Source organism: Durio zibethinus, chromosome 12, assembly GCF_047325235.1.
Source record: "Durio zibethinus cultivar Kanyao isolate XHJ-2024 chromosome 12, ASM4732523v1, whole genome shotgun sequence".
Lineage (NCBI taxonomy): Eukaryota > Viridiplantae > Streptophyta > Magnoliopsida > Malvales > Malvaceae > Durio > Durio zibethinus.
In genome coordinates, this window is record NC_143173.1 from 10,541,552 (window position 1) to 10,552,621 (window position 11,070).

Consider the following 11,070-nt stretch of genomic DNA (forward strand, 5'->3'; position numbering starts at 1 on the left):
TTGAAATCAAAATATATATCATTTAAAGCATGGATAGGCAAAACTTCTTCAATAATAATAGAATTGATTATAGCAAATTCATCAGCAATGCTTCTTAATTGTTGAAAATATTCAGACATTGTTTTGTTACTTTTAGGTCGAATGAGATTTCTTCAAGACTCATCAACCTTAACTTGGAATTATTGGCAACTTCTAAAGAGTTGGAAAAACCAGAAAGGGATGATTGTATAGTGGATGAGAAAATCATACCATATAAAAGAAGTTAATCCTAATGAATCTAGTAATCACAAGTAAGATTAGGGATCAATTTTTAAGATTTGAAATTTTCTTTGAGAATCATTTTTGGTGGACAAAGAATTAATCTATCAACATATCCTAAAAGTTTGTAGCTAAGCAAAAAAAACTTGAAGTGATTCCTTAATGAAAGAAAATTAGAGAGCATGAGTTTAAGGGAGAGATGGGTAGCAACATTGATAGTAAGGAGTGGTGATGGGTGTTTGAAAAATAGGATATTGGATCTAGTTTTGGAACTAGAATGGGTGGAAGTTAGATTAGAAGAGCTATTGGTAATAGTGGGAATAGTGGAATTTGTAATGGTGGACAAATGATAGAAAGAAAAAAAAATGGGATAAAGGATAAAAAGAAAAATAGGCTATACTCGTTAGAGCTTACTAGCTCTGATACAACAAAAAAATTAAGATGAAAAAAGCTTGGAGCCATATCATGTATTGTATTGTATTTATAGTACAAAGTTTAATTTGATAAGATGAACATGATAAATACAAAATACAAGATAAATACAAAATATGATAAAGATATATAAATCCATGGACTAAAAGGACAAGCTATAATGGAGTGATTAGGATTATAGTTATCTTGATAATCATGATCTATTGAAAAGTGATCTTGATAATCATTATCTATTGAATTTTTTAGCCTTCTATTTCATCCAAAACTTAATTCGTAAGCATTCGATGGTTTTATGAAACTCGATAAATATTACAATTAAAATCTAGATAATAGATAAAAAAAAGAGTTGTGAAAGTAAAATTGATATAAACAAAAGTTTCAATCTATAAGAGTAAGCAAAATTTAGTTTTACAAATTTCAATATATTAAAGGTTTTTATTGATATATATTGTTGTTAAGGCTAGGTAGATTAACTTGCCTTAATTTTATGTTGTAACTTATGTTTGATGGTATTAAAAATATTATATTCCTCACCTTAACATTATCATGAAATTGAGAATTATTAAAATATCATTTCATTTTGACAAATATTTACTTTGGTTGTTTAACTTTCAATTTAGATATTGGTTTGATTATCATACCTAATATTATCAAACCTAGCAATTATCAAATTTTTAAAATGCATATTATTATCATTTATTTATAATATGTTTTAAAAGAAATTGAATATTTTCTTTTAAAGAACTCACACGTGAGGGGAAAAATATTGTTTTACATTTATCACACATATGAATGTTTTGAAAAATGAATTTTGCATAAATAAGTAAACTATGTCTTGTTTTTTATTAATTCAATTCCTTTCTTGCATAAATAGTAGTATTTATTTTTCTAAAGTAAATTTTTTAAAGATTTGATTTGAAAAATATATTAAGTTTAATTTTGAAAGTTTCCCAGAAGAATAATATAAAGGTTTTGACATGTTTTATTTTCTATTAATGTCAAAATTTCTTTTAAATGAAGTGAAAATTAGTGAGAGTTCATTTGCATATGTTTTTTTTTTATTTTTTTAAGTAGTAAAAACTCATAAATGCTCTAAAGTTATTATTTGAAGATATCATATGTGTTAAGGTTAGTGTGAGTTCATACACTGTTGGTAGACCTAGAAATCTAAAATACGACATAGTGACACAACATGAAAACAATACGAGAAACAAGACACAAAGGTCACATGGTTTAAAATTTTAGCAAAATTCATATATATGTTTAACAATAAAAATTATTTTATATTTTCTTGTCAACACAAATTGTAACATGCAATTTTTTTATAAAATACGGCAGGAATGCACAAATTGTCAGTATTTTACATGATACAAATACACAAATTACCAAGTTTAGCTATTAGTTTAGCCATATTTTAGACATAATATGTTAGCAATTTTGTAAGTGCTTTATTAAAGTAACATCATGGAAGTTCAAGAATAGTAGTAGTTATTGCATTTAGCATGAATATAGATAATACATAATTTTATTATGATTCTTTGTGCTCCTTATTCATTATTAAGAATTTGATTGGAGAATCTTTATTATGAATTGAGTTAGTATGAGTCATTGTAATTTGATTATATAATGATATATTTTCTCTATGTGAGGATTATGATATTATCGAGTTCATAATATGGATATCTATCAATATGAAAAATACAACATGTTAAGGTTTTGAATTAACTATGGCAATATGTAAATTTTTATTTTGAAACTATTATTGTTTTGGTTTTTTTTTTTTTTAAATTGTCAAATGCATTATATGTGATTGCTAATTACTTATAAGGTATAGTTTAAGATGAAAAAGTTCATAAGATATTGTAAGTTAAATGGACATAATGTTTTTATATACATATATAATTCAAATTGTTATTTATGTATACATCAAATTGCATATGCACATTTCATATCGAAATATCATATTATAAAATCTTAAGACTTGGTGTCTATATTAAGTATGACTGTGATGTCATTTGAATATGTCTAATAAGTGATATAAGTAAATAACTTTGAGGATAAGTAAGAGACATTCAAGCATATTTGGACACCATGGAGATTTCTCATTAACTTTAAAGAAATCAACTAGAGAATTTACAAAGAAAATACCACATTAAGATCATGTTTAGGTGTTATTGTCTTGCTATACAACCACATTGAGATCCATTGTCAATAAAGTCATTGATACTTGTAATCATGGATTGGTCTTATGTTAATAAGGGGCATACTAGTGATAATTCTATAATTTTATAGAATTATCACACTGTCCTATGGTATTTTCTTGCTTCTTTCTTAAGAAAACCATGAAAATATATGTACTTCTAATTAGTGAAATGTCTCTTGTGTAGGTATTTTATTTCTTTGAGGAAAATGAATAATCTTTAGATGAATTAGATGTAATTTGGAGCAATTTGGTGGAATGTTACTCCATAAGCTGATCATGAAGTCTAATGGATACCTTTGCCAAATTGAAAGATTTTTTAGCTTAAATTGAGTTGATTTTATGTGCATTTGAGCTAATTAAATTTCCTTTAAATCATGTTTTAATTGTTTGCAATGGTTGTTCTCTTCCTTGTGCTAATTATTAAACTTGTTTGAGTTTTGTAGAGAAATTGCATGGAAACTTAAGGAAAGACGTAATACAAGGAATGTGTTCAAGGCATGCTGAGAGTTAAATTTCAGTTGAAGTTTGGAGGCAATTTTTAATGACTAAGTTTTCATTCTAAAAACTCCTTATTGGTTGAAAATTATTTAATTTGGATCACTAAGTTAGAGCTTGAAGAGGTTACAAGTTAAAAAGCTAAAGCTAGCCAAACAAGCATAGAGTGGAGACTTGGTGGTACAAATATGAGCACAAAGAAGAAGGCTAGTGGGCATGCTGATGTGGACAATTGAAAACTCTTATCTGGCTGTTGGATCCTAAAATCGTATTTTCTACATGATTTAAAAGAGGAGATTAAGAGAAAAGTGCAAACTTGATGCTTTTAGAAGAATTTGGTTGAGCTAAAAATAACTTCTCCAAATGGCATCCTAGGTGGCATTTTAAAGCAAGCACATTGGCTATTCTACATCTAGGATTAGTTTATAAATAGGGTTCAATTGGGCAGCAACTCCAACTTTCATTTTCTGCATTTTAAAATTTTTCTTTCTTTTGCATTTACATTTTCTCACTATGCAGCTTTCTCCCTTTTCTCTTTTCAAAGGTTGTTGGGAAGAATTTTCTTTACTTTTCCTACAAATTTTCCATTCAAGTAGCTTAGGTTTTATGCAATATACTGTTCTTTTGATATTCTTTACAAATATACACTCAATTTAATTCAATTTCTTACAATTTCAAGTTGTTTTTCAATGTTTTTTGGCTAATTTCCTACACTGTCTACTTTGGTTTTCCTACTTGATCACTATGATTTTCTTGATATTTTTCTCTGAAATTTTTACTTCATATTCTTCACTTGTTGAGCTACAAATGTAGAAAATTTCACATCGAAATTCTATCTATATCTTTTGCAATCATTTTTGGAAGTAACGTCACTGGTGCTAGCTAAAGAATGAGAGGTGGTTGTTGTTTGGCTTTGATTCAGCTAGCTAGATGTTGGTTTTCTTCCTATTCTCTTTTGTTTCATGTTAAATTTTCAGTTTAGAAGTAGATTTACATTTTTTTTCTTTAAAATTGATGCAATCTCCTTATGATTTTTAAGTTTGATTGTTATTTGGCTCAGTTTTCTCTATTTTTTGGCACTAATTTTGTCTTAGTTCATTGAGCCTGCTTTTAATTGTTTTGAGCTGAATTTTTTTCATTAGATCATGTAGTTTACTCATTAAATTTTATGCTTTTAGTTTATCTTAAAGCTTATTTTCTTGTTTTGAGCTTGGATCTAATTGTTCTTATAATGTAATTTCAAATTCTATTTTGTAACTTCATTTTCAGTTTTGAATCTTAGTTTTTGTTCTTCTCTTATTTTCATGCATTGGTCTTAATTTCTTGTTAGATCTAGTTTTAATTTTTGTTCATTTAAATGTCTTTTATCAATTCACTTAGATCTTAGGCTTTGTTCATTTACATTTGATGCTTTTTTTTATTTAGTTTTCATGTTACCTTTTAAATTGATTTTCTATTTTTAGTATATAGATTACGTTATCTTGTAAATTGATTGCACTAAATATAGTTTGAAAATGGTGGCCTTTGGTACTTAGACCTAAGCAAACCCAAATCAATCCTTAAGAGAATGGTACTTACCTCATTACTCTTATTACTTGAATAGCCTGTGCACTCATAGTGTTTAATCATAATCAACTGGCTACCATGATTCAATATTAGATGATTTATTGGAGAAGATCATTTAAAATGTTGTCTCACTAGCTAAATTATTTTTAAAATTGACCACATCAAAGTAAAGTTAATTAGCCTGGAGTCTTGTTTTTCAAATTATGTTTTCTTAAAATCAAACAACCCATTTAATATTATCCAAGTGGGATAATCTTAGAACTTTTCATGATGTTGATTACTACTTTTTATATCCTGCAAGTGCACAAGTCGCATCATGTAATAATAATGGGTGAGTAGAGTATCGTTCCCATGAAAGTTATGTTTAAGGTGCAAAATAAAGCACCAAAGGATATTCTTACTAACTTTATTTTTAAATAAATGAAAAGAATCATTAGTTGTATTGAAAGCAAAAGTAAAACAATGGAAATTGTAAAGTGCTAAAAATGTGATAACCGAGTGCCAAGTTGACTAACTGTCACTTGGTAACATTAAAAAGTAGGCTAATTATACAAGAAAATAAAAGAAAGCAAAGAACTAAGATACTTGAAAAGAATTGAATGTTGGTTGATTGTAAAGAAAGCAATAAAAAAAGGGAATGAATCTTGAAAACTTTAATAGAATGCTTGAGAAATCAAAGAAACATAGCTTTGAATAAAAATGTAAACTTGTATTAAAGAAAGCTTGACAAAACAAAGCAATGACTAGTCTGTAACCCAAGCTGAGTTACAAAGAAAAGTAAAGAAAATGGAAAAAACAAAGGAAAAAAAGAAAAAGAAAAGCCAAGAATGAGATAAGAAGAAATCATATGCTTACAAGTGAGAATGCCTAACCTATTTATAAGACTAGGTTCTGCCAAGAGGGGATCAAATCTGCAAAAGTCTTACTTTATCTTGAATTCTTGAAAGATTAGATGTAATCTTGATTTTGATAAAGGTTGGACGAATGTAGGGAACTCTTGTATGACATAGAGCTTGTGTTGCAAAATCGGATTCCTTCATTGGTTCTTCATATTTATTTGTCTTGCCAAGTCAACATTATCTTGTCATTTAAATGGAGTTTTGGGTAAGTTAAATTTGAACTTATGCCGTAAATCTTTATGTAATTTTATGTTCACAATACTCTTCATAAAAGTTGATGCATGTAGATTAAAATATGCATGATAAGAAAATCAATAATCCATAGAATAACATACTTAAGACATCATTACATGGTTCACTACATTCACACTTGTCCTAACATCATTCTTAAGTCATTCATGATTAACTTATGAAAAATTAACTAAGATACATTATCAAGATTATAGGCAAATTAACTTGGTATGAAAGCAAAAATTTTAGGGATGATTTTTTAAAAGAATTTTGAAAAGCACTTTTAGCATAAAAGAGTGCCCTCCCACACACTTGATTTACACTATATTTCACATGAAACATTAAAACAATTAGGGAAAAAGAATACTCCCCTATCTTTTTCTTCTTGATGCCAAACTTGTAGACTTCTTTAGGCATCCTTGAATCATCATTTTTCCTAAGAAAACAAAAATAAAGACAAATAAATTAAAGCATACACAAAGAAACTGCAAAACTTAGGTTACTTCTCAAGTAGTGCTAGTTTTGGTCAAGCTTGATCATTCTCTTCCCAATGGGGTTACGTAATTACCCTACAATTAACACCAACATCCACCTTTTTAATGGTCCTTCTACTCACCATAGCTCAACTAATAAACTCTTAGTTGTGGTATTCAATGATTGTGGCAAAAGTGGCTATACATCCCACCTTTAATAATATCTTCATTGTAGCACTAGCTAATAAGATAGTTGGGCATTGGCTTCAATACTAGTGAAAGAGGTACAACCATGAAAACCATAGGGTTGGTCTCTAAGTCTAAAGGTTCCACCATGGTCATAGTGAATGTAATAGTTGAAGTGTCCTCATTTTTTTCATTAAGTTCAATGACAAGTGTTTTTAAAGGTTTAAGCAAATTATCCACTATACAACCCTTGTTATCCTTGTCATCTACCTCATTCAATTCCCAATCATGCATATAATCATCGTAGGGCTAGGGAATTGGCAAGGGTAGACTATAAGGCTCAGATTCACCATTAGTAGGACTAATGCTATTCCCTTTTTGAGGTTCAAAATCCAAAATTGATTCATCATCTTTAAAAACCATCTTTTCTCCTATTGCCTTTTGAAGGGAAATATGTATTAATACACAAAGTTAAAGTAGTGAAATTTTAAAATTTTAATTCCCTAAAGCCAACATCAATGAACAAGATCATACAAACAATATATATACAAACCATGCAATGGGTTTTGGCTGTGTTACCTCGAATGTCGAAATTCTTTTGGTAAAAGTTGGTGATACTTCCAAATAGTTTCTCAAGCCAAAAATCTACCCAAGTGTTCATCCTCTGATAGCACCAAAAATATATAGTTTTAACATGTTAAAAGGGTGCTAAATTTTAAAATTTTGGATTTTTTTAGTGTTTTTCATGTTATTTTCATAGTTTTAGGTTTTTCAAGCTCAAGACTTCATTTCATGCAAACCATGTATGCAAGCATGCAAAGAAGATGTTTGTCCCATTATGGAAGCTCAATGTTGCCCACCTTTATCCACACTCATGCAATTATAAGCTACTTGGACTTACCACATTCAGCTAAGATAGAATTTTGAGCCAAACATGCCTTCTTTACTTAGTCATGAAAAAAATAAGTTGCATAAGGACTATATCATATTCATCCATGCAAAGGAGAAAAAAAAGTCGCAAGATCATAAACTTTACAAGCTCAATCTATTTGGCTAAAGTAATTCCAAAAGAGCTACCATGTATTTCCATAATAAAGGCTAAGTGCATTTAGCCAAGATGAGTTTAAAGCTTACCATGAAATTTGTTACTTAGCCTTGAAGAAATACACTTGGAGTAGGATTTTATCTATTTAAAATTCAAGACTTGGATTAAAATTGACTTGCTCTTAGAACTCTAAGCCTTAGCCGAATCTAATAGAGGAGATTATTCAGGATTTGATCAAGATGTAAGCAAGGGCCAAGATTAATCCACCAAGAATCCATTTAGCCAAGAACACTCAAGCATGGAGAGTCCCATTCGGCCATGAAGCTTTGAAAACCAAGATCAAGCTTATCCAATTGTATTTGAATTGAAATCAAACACTTATGAAGCCTATCCCCCTTGGTTGAACCCTCCACTATAAATAAAAAAGTCATTCATTCATTTTCATCATCCCTTACTTCTTCTCTCTCCTTTCTTTTCCTTAGTTCTTTAGGTGAGTTGCTAGTTTAGGTGACAAATTTGCCAATAACCACAAAGCTTTTGTTTTGTTTAAATTTTTTAATTCTAGAAGCATTATTTCCAAGATCTTTCTTTTCTTTATTATTCGGCAAGCCTTGTTTTTAGTTTCAAGATCAAAGCTTTCTTTAATATTTCTTTGCAAAATGCAGCTAACCTTTACTTTCTTGTTCTTTAAATTCTTTCATGCAACTTATTCTTCAAGTTATTTTAAGCATTCGCCCTATTCCAATTTCTTTACTTTGCAATCTCTTAATCTTTGTTTTATTAGATCTAGTTTTTAGCATTAGTCTTTTACTTCCCAAGTGAAAGTTGGTGAAGTTAAGATCCCTGCCTAAACATTGCTTGTAATCTTTACTTGATTCTTGTAACCCCAAACCTTAAATTTCCATTTGTTTAGATATAAGCCATTAAGGTTTTACCTTTGGTACTTGAGAACAACCCAATGTTTTACTTTATAATCCCTGAGAAGATGATACTAAAATACTCCACTTTATTACTTGATTTGTGAACTTGCAAGCCATATACGAAAAGTAACAATAATTTTTGGTGCTATTGCCAGGGATTATAATAGTGTTTGCAATATCAATAAAGAATTCCTAAGCTTTTATAATTTAAACATTTTTTATTTATTTATTTATTTATTGCTTTTCTTTTATCTTTTCTCGTTTGCATGAGCAAATTCAAATGTGCTAACTTAGCTCCTATTGATCAAGAAATTGATAGAGCTTTTAGAAAAAGAAAAAAAGAGCAAATAACACCACTTGCACCAACTCCAATGGAAAATGTAAATAATGAAGAGCAAAGAACATTAAAGGACTATGCAATTCTCAATGTAAATGGTTTTCAACCATCCATTAAAAGGCCAGCTATTCAAGCCAACAATTTTGAGATTAAGCTTTTAATCATACAAATAGTCTAAACTTCTGTACAGTTTGAAGGGTTACCCAGCGATGATCCATATCTCCTCATTTCTAACTTTCTTGAATTATGTAACACTTTTCACTATAATGGTGTTTCTAATGAAGCTATTAGACTAAGATTGTTTTCTTTTTCTCTTAGGGACAAGATGAAAAGTTGATTTTCTTCTTTACCTCTTAGTTCAATCACAATTTGGGATGACTTAGTCCAAAAGTTCTTTGCAAAGTTTTTCCCACCTATAAAGACTGCCAAGCTAAGGAATAAGATCACTACTTTTTCACAAGCTGATGGTGAAACTCCATATGATGGATGGGAGAGATTCAAAGAGCTGCTAAGAAAATGCTCACATCATGGACTAGCCTAGTGGTTCAAATCTAGATATTTTACAATGGTTTCATACCACCTATGAAAACCACCTTAGATTCAGTTCTTGGAAGGGCTATAATAAGCAAGACTCCTGAGGAAGCAAATGAACTCATTGAAGAGATGGCTACTAATAATTACTAGTGGGGCACAGAAAGAAAGGTTAGTAAAAAGTCTACTGGTTTATTTGAGGTTGATGCTATTAGTTCAATTAATTCCCAATTAGATGCCCTTACCAAAAAGATTGAAGCCTTAGGAAGCCAATCCCAAGCCAACCCTATAAATGCTATACAAAGCCTTTTTATCTCATATGATATATGTGAAGGACCCCATTCTTCATAAAGATACCAATTTAGGGTAAAACTAGTTCAATACATCCAACAAACCAAACCTAACAACAATCCCTATAGCAATACCACAATCTTAGATGATGAAACCACCCAAACTTTTCTTAGAACCACCAACCCACCAATAACCAAAATAACAATTGCCATCTTACTCCATCAAATTACAATCTACCCTAAGAAAAGAAACCTTTGAGTACATGTTGACCAAATTGATGCAAGCCAATAATGCTAATATCCAAAGTCAAGCTTCATCCATCAAAAACCTAGAAAACAAAATAGGTTAACTTGCCCAAAACCATAGCAAATTGCCTTGTAGGTACCCTACCTAGTAATACTGAAACTAATCTAAAAAGACAAGGCAAGGAAAGATGGAATACAGTCTATTCTTTAAAAGATATTAGGATGGATGATTCTAATGAGGAAAATGATTAACCCATGTAGTAAACCTACCCAGCTTTGTAAGATAACCTGAAATAGTTTTTATAAGAAATGAGAATATTTTCAAGGATGAAAAATTGCTAAGATTTGGTAGAGAAATTTTAGAAGGTTTTGACCTTATGGCATTTAAAGCCCCTAAAGATATTAAACTTATGAGGAAGACTTTTAGAAAGAGAATGTTGAAATGGATTTTGAAGATCCAAAAGAGTACATTGAAAGTCTCTTAAAGAAGGGCAAATCCTACTACAAGTAGGGAAAACACTACTAAAGAGCATTTAGCTTGAACCTAAAGAGATAGTCTAAGGTGAGCCAGCCCAAATGATTAAGGAAAAGGGGCATCACAAGAAGAAGATCCCCAAAAAGAAGATTTAAAAAAGAAAAGGTTCAAGAGGAAGTTTAACCAAGACCAAAGATGACTACCAAAATGTATAGGCAGTATTTTACCATAACACCACCTACCCCAAGGCCTATTCAAAAAAAGCTACTAAAGAATTGAAAGAAGCCATATTTCTAAAAGATTATAGCCATGAACTTCAACAACTTTTACCTATAAAGTAAAAAGATCTAGGGAGTTTTACTATACCTTGTAAAATTAGGAAGTTAAAATTCTTTGATACCCTTTGTGATCTTAACTCTAGCATAAATCTTATACCTATGAATATTTTTATGCAGCTAGGTTGTGGAAAGCTGAAGCCTGCCC

General features: G+C 29.9%; 1 non-coding gene across 1 annotated transcript; it reads right to left on the reverse strand.

The window, feature by feature from the left end:
- Positions 1 to 9,472: 9,472 nt before the first annotated feature.
- On the reverse strand, positions 9,473 to 9,579 carry LOC149515661 (small nucleolar RNA R71). The gene has a single exon (XR_016326424.1). It is a non-coding gene; the product is annotated as a small nucleolar RNA R71 (small nucleolar RNA).
- Positions 9,580 to 11,070: the final 1,491 nt, after the last annotated feature.